The sequence below is a fragment of the Miniopterus schreibersii genome (assembly GCF_964146895.1).
Source record: "Miniopterus schreibersii genome assembly, chromosome: 12".
Taxonomy (NCBI): Eukaryota; Metazoa; Chordata; class Mammalia; order Chiroptera; family Miniopteridae; genus Miniopterus; species Miniopterus schreibersii.
In genome coordinates, this window is record NC_138112.1 from 13,179,320 (window position 1) to 13,189,724 (window position 10,405).

Consider the following 10,405-nt stretch of genomic DNA (forward strand, 5'->3'; position numbering starts at 1 on the left):
AAAGCAATTGCACAAAGAAGAGAACCTTTTTAAAAGGATTTTTGGAAATGTTTCCATCATTAAGTGATTTTAATGCCTAAAACAATGTGTTACCTATAAAACCTCTCTTATTTATGTTCTCAAAACACTTAGAAACAGAATTTTCTAATCTGCTTAAAAATCAGTATAAACCATCCCTCTTAAATAAAGAGTTTCAGTGGGTTTAATACACTTATCACAGATGTAATTATTTAATGAATCCTAATTTTTTATAATGTCAACAGGGTAAATTGAATATAATGTCGTGAGGGTAAATTGAAATTTTAATAAAACCAATTACCTATTTGGTGGACAGTTTGGAAAACTAGTAGAGTGGTTCAACAAATGGAGTAAATTTACATTCCCTTTTAATCAAGTTATCTTGGTGAGCTAAATTTTTCAAGTGTGACAAGCATTAAACCAAATGTCAATCAATACACAAATGGATTAACAATTTATGGTAATGAATTGGAATGAAAGGAATGAATTATTAATACATGCATCAACATGGATAAATCTCAAAATCACTGATCTGAGTAAAAGGACCCATGCAAAAAAAAGGGGGGGGGGATTCTATACAAAAAGTAAGATATTCAAACTAATTTATAGTGACAGAAAGCAGGCCATTGGTTATCTGGAGATGGAATGGGCAGGGGAGATTTTGCAAAGGACCAAAAAGAAATGTTTATTATCTTGACTGTGGAGATAGTTTCAAGGGTGTATACATATGTCACAAATTATCAAATGTACACCTTAAATGTGCACAGTTTATCTTATTTCAATTAAAATTGTAAAAAATACCAAAACAACAATAAAAAGCAAGAATTATAAATGAACAAAAATATAATCATTTGGACTTAAAACTATACCTCTACTTTTCAAAATAAACTATTTAGAAAATCAAAAGACAGGCTAAAAATTGGGGAGTAAATATTTTTAAGTTACATATCTAATAAAGGACTTGTAGTCAGAATATGTAAAGAACACTTAGAAATCAATAATAAGAAAATGAATGAGCAAAAGACTTGAACAGATACATTACCAATGAAGACATACGGATGCAAAGGAACCTGAAAAAGTAGATGCTCGATAGTATTAGTCATTTAAGAATATCTAAATAGATCCTGGTCAGGTAGCTCAGGTGGTTAGAGAGTCACCCCCATACACCAAGATTGTGGGTTCGATCCCCAGTCAGGGCACATACAAGAATCAACCACTGAATGCATAAATAAGTGGAACAACAGATTGATGTATGTTTCTCTCTCTCTCTCTTCAAACCAATCAATAATTTTTTTTTAAGAATATTTAAGTGAAACTGCAATAATATAACTTTACCCATTGTATTAGGGCTAATAACAAAGTATCACAGAATAGATGGTGCTGGGGAGGAAGAAATTTTTCTCTGCCCTTCTAGGTTCCTCTGGCTGGTCTAAGAATTAAATTGACAGTAGGGCTTTTAAAAGGATAATATAACCAAATTTAATTGCTTACATATGTACAGGGTTCCATACGAATACAGAAAGTTGAGGCGCATATGCCAACTTGAGCTAAGGAGAAGAAGTTAGTGGTTTGGAACTTCATGGGGAGAAAGCAATACACATGGAAAAGTAAATGCTTGATAAACAAATGTTTGTTTGGTAAAGCAAAGTTCTGGTAAGCAAATATTTGGTGACAAATGTCTCTGGGCAGACACAGTGTGACTCTGATCTCTAGGTCCTGCGAAGTTTCCCCCATCACACTTAGCCCATATTCTTTGTACATATCTCTGGTGAAAGCTCTATTTCCTGGAACAGGCCCTCAATCTAAATTATTTTAGGCAGTTAGGGGGAAAGTCAAAGGTTTTTCCAGAGTACTTTGTTTCTTAAAAAGAAAATAATTCTCATGTTAGAGACACAAATTTGAAGATGGCAAATTTTGCTTTCCTACAGTGGCGTAAACAACAGAAATTTGTTTTCTCATGATCCTGTAGGCTAGAAGTCTGAGATCTGAAGCTTCTCTCCTTGGCTTAATGATAGCTATCTTCTCCCTGTGTCTTCACCTCGCCTTGTCTCTCTGTATGCCTATGTCTTAATGTCTTCTTATGAGGACAAGAATCATATTGGATTAGGGTCCACCCATGTGGCCTCTTTAAAGGCCTTGTCTCCAAATACAGTCACATTCTAAGGTATGAGGGGTCAAGACTTCAACATATGAATGGGAGGGGGCACACAATTCAGCCCATAACACATACCTTCCAGAATGATAAAAAATTTTTAAAAGAAAAAATATGACATTCCAAGTGCTAGTGAGGATGTATAATACTAGGACTCTCATTTATTGCTGGTGGGAATACAAAATGGTATGTCCATTTTGGAAATCATGAATTTATTGTGTGGGCCAGCAATATCACTCCTAGGTATTTACCTAAAAGGAATTAAAACATATGTTCACACAGAGATTGTACATACATGCTTATAGCAGTTATATTCATAAGAGCCCCAAATTAAAAGAACCAAAATATTCATCAACTGGTGTATAAATAAATTGTTGTATATTTGTATAAGGCATACTACTTCGGCAGCTATTAAAGTCTTACAAAACATGATTTCACCTATCACTATAGTGTACTGTATGCATTGATTTCCTTATATTAAGCCATCTTTACATTCCTAAACAGAATGCACAATTTTGAATACTCGCCGGCAAAGCTAGCCCCATGGTTTGCAGTTGGTAATGGTTAACCACAGCCTCGGCAGCTGATGCCCAAGTCCTCATTCCTCCCAGAACCTAGTCCTTCAGCAGATTGTTTTCCTATTCCTAGCTACACACTTTCCCTCATTCTCTCAGGTACCTGCTTATATTTCTCTGTGAAGTGACTGTTTTCATAGTACTCCACTGTCCAGTTCCTTTAGATGGTTGTCTGTCCTTCATCCTTTGGACACTGAGCAGGCCCTTACCACATCTACATCCAATAGTCTCCTAGAGCAGAAATGGTTTGCCCTTCTGGATGTCAGGGCTCTGTACTTAAGCTTTGAGCTTCTGTAGAGCTCTGGAAGTGCAGTCATCAACCACCCATTGTGTGACGCAGCCTGGATTGCAGCTTTTATCGGGGAGTCCAGAGCTGCTATCCAAATACACTTCACCCCCCTCCCGAGGGAAGCTTTCACGCACACAACAGAATCAAATGGCGCACATGGTACAACACGGCTTAATCCGCAGCCATCTGAGAGCGAAAGCAAACAGCAGCAGCAGGAGAAAACAAACAGACCAGTGAGGAAAACAGTCTTTGGTACTTAAAACTGGCTAAATGGTGTTAAGGTCCTCTGGCTAACATTTATTGAGTCAGTTCTTGGAGGCCAACAACGCAAAGCAGCCAATACTAGTTCAGTAATACTGATGCTTTCCCAAAAGAAAGAAATCCGTAATTCTCAATTCTGACTATAGATCAAAGCAACCTCTAGCCCTTTATACGTACTTGGTCCCAACACTCAGATATTCTCTTCAGTAGGTCTGGGAAGAGCATCATGTATGATTCTGATGCTGAGCCAACATTTAAAACCACTGGTTCTGAATTCTGGGGATCGGATGGGCTTGGGAAAGTATTCCTTTCCAGAAAGTGTGTCACACACACAAAAAATCCTAAGATCTAAAAGTATAAGATCTTTATTTTTAGCCAGTTAATCAATATATGCATCGATTAAGACTAAGGGACCATTTTGTCAAGGATTAACCATCCTAATTCAAGTCCCAGAGTTGCTCTGTACAGTATAAAATCGCACATCAGGTAAAAGGGGATTAGAGGCCTTCCGTGCATTTTACCTGTCCTGCTTGCCCATGTCTAGCTGTATGAAGCTGCACAGTGGCAGAATGTGGGCCTAGTTTGACAAGGCAGTCGTTCCCCTAGAAGCGATGTCCTGGTTTACTTATGCAAGGCATAACAGTATTTGGAAAGCCCCAAACGAATAATATAAAAGGATTTGGATATTATGGGAGGTAAAATAATCTCGAGTTTTATTAAACCCATCTGTTCAGCTGTGCACTTCTTCCAGTCTGGGGAAGGCGCTAGAAAACAAGCCATGTATAATACACGCATGAGTGGGCCGGGACAGGCGGAGGCTGCATGCAGAGGGGCAGGGGCAGACACGGCTGGCCTGCCCCGGCCGCAAGTGCGGGAGTGAGAGCAGCAGCCGCGAACAGCTGGGGAGGAGGGCCATCTGTCTGTTGATCATCAGAAGAGAGGGGGCTTCCTTTTCTAAAGACACTGCAGGCAGAAGTGACCCTTTCCAAAAGAATGGTCAGAACTTCCATGTTGTGGCTACGGGAAGATGGTAACATCTGAGAAGGAAAATACCACTGTGTCTGCAGAGAGAGATGCTTTACCTGGGGAGCAAGTCAGTGTGCCTTAAGGAATTAATGCTGGGGTTCTAATAGCACAGAAAACGGAACTCAATAAATGTTGGGATGATTCATCACACCACCGCCCCCCAAAAAATAACCCCTTAAGCAGCAGCTGCTTTAAGTGTGATTTATTGCTGGTCTGTTTCAAGGCAGCCCTTTTCCCTTTAAACAATACTGTAGTTGTGCAGAATTTTACATACTGCTTTTCAGCTGTAAACTCATCCTTTGTCTTCTAATGTCACAGATGTAGAAGGTGGCTGCTTTCCTATTGGTTTCTGCTAATAGGGAACGTTGGAGTAGGACTGCAAGGAGAAAGTAGAGAAGAGGGACTAGGTTTTCATGTTCCTGTCAGCTGGTCCCAGCCTTCAGCTTCCCTGGGCACTGGGCTCACCATCAGAATTGTCAGCAAGAGCCAGTGATGCCCCTTCCTCAGATATTTGAGCATCTAGATTTTAGTAGCTCCCACTCATCCCTTTTCCTGGGGTTATTTTATCTGCCTTACCTCAGGGTTCCCCTTTTCCCTTTCAGCTTTCTAAATAGAGCCTGTGGAGCAAATTCCCTGTATCAAATCCTCCCCTCTGTTGGAAATGCTTAGTCTACTTTTTTTGTCTTTCTGACTTGGACCCTGCCCAGTACAAAAGGCAACAGTTGGTCTGGCTGATGCATTCGAAAGGGAAGAACAAAATGCAAACACATTAATTGTGCTTTTTGTCTGCACAGATTTTTCAAACAATAAGCATTTACTAAGCATCTCAGTGCGCAGATGAGTGTCTTGGGTTTAAAATTAATGATTTATACAGTTCAAATATACAAGTAAAATGCAATAATAAAATGTATTGAAGAGTATGAAGTAGTATATAAATATAAAGTGTTATACTTTCCTATTATTTACTCCAGAGCACCTCTTTATTTAAGCTCACTGCTGCTATTTTTGACTATTAGCTTTACTTCTGAGTCATCATTCCAGGTCTAGCCCTGTTTCTGTAATATCAGCCTCCCAAGATCACACTGCCCTGAATCTTCCCTCCTACACGTCTCCGTGGACTCTTAAGGAGTGGGCAAGTGGCAATTGTCCTCAGTTCCCATGTACTAAGACCCAATGTGGGCCAACCACCAATGCCCTGGGTTGACTTGGAGTAGTCCTTTGTAAATTTCCATGCTTGAACTCCAGAAATTTTAATAGGGCCCCAGTGTGGACTGACTGCATTACTTTTTCTGGTTCCATGGAGTGCTCAGTGTGAAAAATACCCCATAATTTTGAGCTCATGCTAAATAATGCAACTCTGCTAAGTGTCCAGATTTAATATTGAGTGATGGGAGGTAGTCATTTCTGCATAAAACCCACACTCTTAACTCAGAGAAGTGTCATTGAGACAGCTGGATTCTCCTGGTGGGGGTGTTGTTTATTTATTTGTTTCATAGTTGTCCATCCATGCACCTACAGTTTCCTTCAATGCTTGGAGTCCTTGGGTCTTGCAACACTATATGTAAGAGTAATGTACACTTTGTTGTGCCTCTTTTCTCAAGCTTCATTTTAAAATTTTAAACAATTGGGCACTATTGTACTCTGCCCATAAGACAGGAACTCAACATTTGAAAAAAGCTCTTCACTTTTCAAAACTAAGTTCTTATTGTTGCCGAGAAAGGCTTATTTAAACTTCTGGAATGAGCATAATACTTGGAAAATTCTGGAGTATAGTTTCACTTCAGATGAAAATATATTTATATTTTCTGATCATTTATTTGAGATATATTTGAGACTGTTTCAAAAGTCTGCATGGTAGGTATGGGTTTCCAATTATTTTCTCTGACTCTTTTTGAGAAAATTAAAATATATTCACTCAATAGTCATTCAAAGTGTGTGAGTGGGGTGAGGATATAGCTAAACATGTAAGAAAATTAAAATCTACTCATATCTTTAAAAGCTAGTGAAGAGGGGATAAATTACCAGAAATGTCTTTCAGAAATAAAAGGTAAATTTTAAAGTTCTATGACACTTAATAAATATATTCATATGAAAGAGAGGAAAGTTTTCTTTATATATATCTAAAGATCTCCTTGCTTTTGTCCTGAGGCTCTCTTTGCTAAATAACTTTCCCCCCTGACCTTTTAATCCAATTTATTCTTTACACAATAATATCTTTATTGTTCAAAATCTAAATTAGTCATCCCATGTTTTAAACTTTCTTTGGTTCCCCATTAATTCAAAGACTTAGAAAGAAGCTGTAGTCTATTATTCATTTCAAAATATGCTGCAGTATATATACAAGAGTCTACTTCATTCCTATTTCTGTACTGTTACCCTCCTGTCAGTTGAGAAGCACAGAGAAGGTAGCAGAATCAATATTTATAAAGTAATATAAATCCAATAGCCCAGAACAAAAAGGAATACATGAGAAAAGCAAGTCGTAACTTTTGTCTTCTGCTTTTTACTTCAGATAGAGCAAGAGACCAATTTAAGAGATATATAGGAAATATCTTTAACAAGACTTTGTGACTGATTGAAGAAAGAAGAGACAAGAAGATGTTGTGCCCAGATTTCTTGAGTAGAACCACTATTTAGATCATGGTTTCATTCTCTGAAATAGTGACTAGAGGAGAAATAACACAATGAGGGGAAAGATGAGTTGCCTTGTATTAAGTTTGAAGTACTCGTAAGAGTCAAATATGAAAATGAATGTATGTGTCTGTATTTAGAAAAAAATCTGTACTTGAGATATAGGTTCAGGGGCCTCCAGCTTCTAGATGATCTTTGAGGTCATTTTTTATCCATAGGAATGTATGAAATAGGAAAAGAGAGTCTGAGGAACAGCACTTATGAAGAAGAGAAACCCTATCAGGAAGGCTGGGTAAGAGAAACAGAGATTTTTAATTGTGACACCAAGGACCTCCATCCTGTCAAAGTCGACGGAAAATTACTTCTCTGTTCTCATCACTTAGCAATTGCGGAGCCTGTCTGAATGCTCTTTTCTTGGGTTCTGTGATACCACAACTCTTGGTTTTCCCTCTACCTCACTGTCTGGTCCTTAGTCTGGCATACGTCTTCCTCTGCTAGAGTTCTAAACGACAGAGTACCCCATAAATAGTCTTAGGCCTTTCTCTATTTTGCATCCACATACATCCAATATAACATGGCTTAAAAACCCAGAGGTACAAATAACTCTTAGTGGTTTTCTTTCTTATATAGTTGTTCTACTTGACATCTCCAGTGGATTGTGTAATTGATATTTCAAATATAACTTATTCAAAGTGGAATTTTTGATTGCCCAATGACTCCTCCACTCATCCCTCCCTCAATTTTATTCATCTAAACATTTTGTTCACCACTGAACATTTCCAAAAGCCAACTTTATAACACCCTTGATTTCTCGTTCCCTTCCCTCTCCGTTACAATACCCTGTCCATCTGAAAATTTTATAAGTTTGACATCCAAGACGTAGCTGTACATCTTCTCTCCATCTTCTCTACTGCTACCCTACCCAAACCACCATTATCTTACCTGGACTAGTGCAGTAGTCTCTCAAAGGATTGTCCTAATACTTTCCTTGATTCCTACGATCCATTCTCTTCACAAAGAAAGAGTGATTTTTTTTCCCCAACAAAAATTAGATCATGTGACTCCTCTGCTTAAAACTTTTCTTGGCTTTCCATTCATTTAAAATAAAAGTAAACTCCCTACCATGGTCTAAACATTCCCTTATGAACAATCCAGCCCCCCCTGCTTGCACCTTCAACCTCATCGCTCACTACTCTTCCCCTTGCACTGTAGGCTCCAGCCACACTGGCCTTAGTTCTGCCCTTCAGCATGCGAGGCTCATAGTTGCCTTACTTAGGTCTCTTGTCCTTCTACTAGCAGAGCTCTGCCCAAAGACTTCATGGCTGGCACATTTGCATCTTCCAGGTTTCACCTCTAAGATCGCTTCCTAGGAAAGGGCTTCTCCAGTTCTCCAGTCATTTCTCTGTTTCACAACAGCAAATCTATTTTCTTTATAGCACTTAACACTCTGTGAAATCATCTTTCTTGTATGTTTGTTTCTTTATCTCCTGGACCTTATCTGCCCCGTTAAGTGTTATCATCTCCCTGCAAATAGTGAACGTTTCCTTATGCAAATGAAGGTGAATGGAATATAAAACATAGATGCAGAGATTAAAAGGCACAGTTTTTGATTATAGAGGGAAGAAAGAAAAAGAGAGGATGGGTACAAATAAAATATAAATGACCTGGTAGGTTTGGTGGCAGACACTAAAGAAAGCCTCCACCTTAACACTTCTCCTTTCTCTGAAATAGGAAGGTAGCGACAATGTCTTGAATTGTAGCTGGATATCTTTAATTTATAGTGGCCACTAAGAAGGTAAGCAAGAGAGTGATGTGATTATATTCATTTCAAAAAGGCGAATCTTCCAGAATAGAGCATGAATTAGGAGGCACTGAACTAAAAAGCAGAGAGACCAATTATACAAGACCCTAACTAGGTTCAGAAAAAAATAATGATCATGGAGAGAGAATCTGAGAGTGCACAATCAGCCATCAGCCATCAGCCATTGATTCACTGATGCTCAGTGTTCCCCCACTCCCCTTCATCAATTCAGGGGCGAACCCTCCATTGAGTGATTTACTACCTGCTCATTGCTAAACTTAGGCCAACGGCTTCCTGGTGGTGTCACTGATGATGCAGTAAGAGGAATAATAGTGAGGGATGGATCAGTGCAAACAACACTGTAAAGATAATTATCGTATATTCTTTGGAGGTTGACTCTATACCTAAATGCTCGCACCTGAGTGAAACTCAGTAGGAACTGTTCCTCTGCATCCGAGGTGAGAGGGCATTTCTGAATCACTTTAACTGGGATATGCCGTCAAGACCGTCCTACTGAGTAGTGTATGTGCTTCTTGCTGTTGCAGATGCTAATGGACATAAACAAACTGTAAGAACAACTCATTTCTGGCACCCTCTGAAGAATGGTGTTCTCAAAATAATAGGAAACAAAGAACAGGCAGTGTGTGCCTGGGCATCTCCTCCAAGAAAAATGTGTTTTTGGAATTGGAGTAAACAGCTCATTAAATTCACATAGCACACTAAGGTGAGAGAGAAGCTATGAAAATCAAGCAAGAGAATAAATAAGCAAAGGAGCTGCATATCTCCTATGGAAATTGGTTTAAAATATATAGAGATAAGCAGGTTAGGTCTGAAGCAAGAACTTAACCATAGTTGTGATAAAAACTGATCTGGTCACTTACAGGGTTGTTTTTCATGACGTTCATGGAGCACTATCATAAAGAAAGCCTTGAGTGGGACAGGGGAATGGTTACATGGAAGTAGAGACAATGATGGTGAGTATCAAGAATCCGTTTAGGAGCTCAGTTTTTTAAAAATGATGTTTACCCCAGCTAAAACACATAGATCCTTTCAAAATGGGATTAATGATCTACTACTCTGTGCAATCACTCTAAGAAATTCAAAATGGTATAAGATATAATCCTGTTTCTCAAGTTGTTTTAAATGTTTTTGATTAATTTACCATTAGATAAGGAGTTGCAATCTCTTATCTCATCAGAATTGGTCATCTGAACATCTCCAGTATTCTACCCCCAGCTTTTCTTTTATAAGATCAAAAAACATCATTTGGTTAATACGTTTGCTTATTTTACCAAGAAACTTCAAGTTGCTCATCTAGGTGATACTTTTCAGTTCATGTCTTCCCCCTTTTTTAACATAGTATCTGACCCAATCGATTCATTACTGGACAATTTCTCCTTGCTTATCTTAAAGGGCAAAATATTAGTTCTCCAGCAATTCTAGACATTGTTTGCTTTAAGAACTTGCAACCCCCAAGATTCCATCCCTGGCCCTCCTTTAGAGCCTGAAATAGAATAGAGAGTGAATAAATATATTTTGAATTGATCAATTGATTAATCAATCAAGTTCTACAGATTTTTCCCTTTCAAATCCAAAATATATGCATATTAAAGAAAGGCAGAGAAAATCAATTTTAGGGTGCAAGAGTTAAT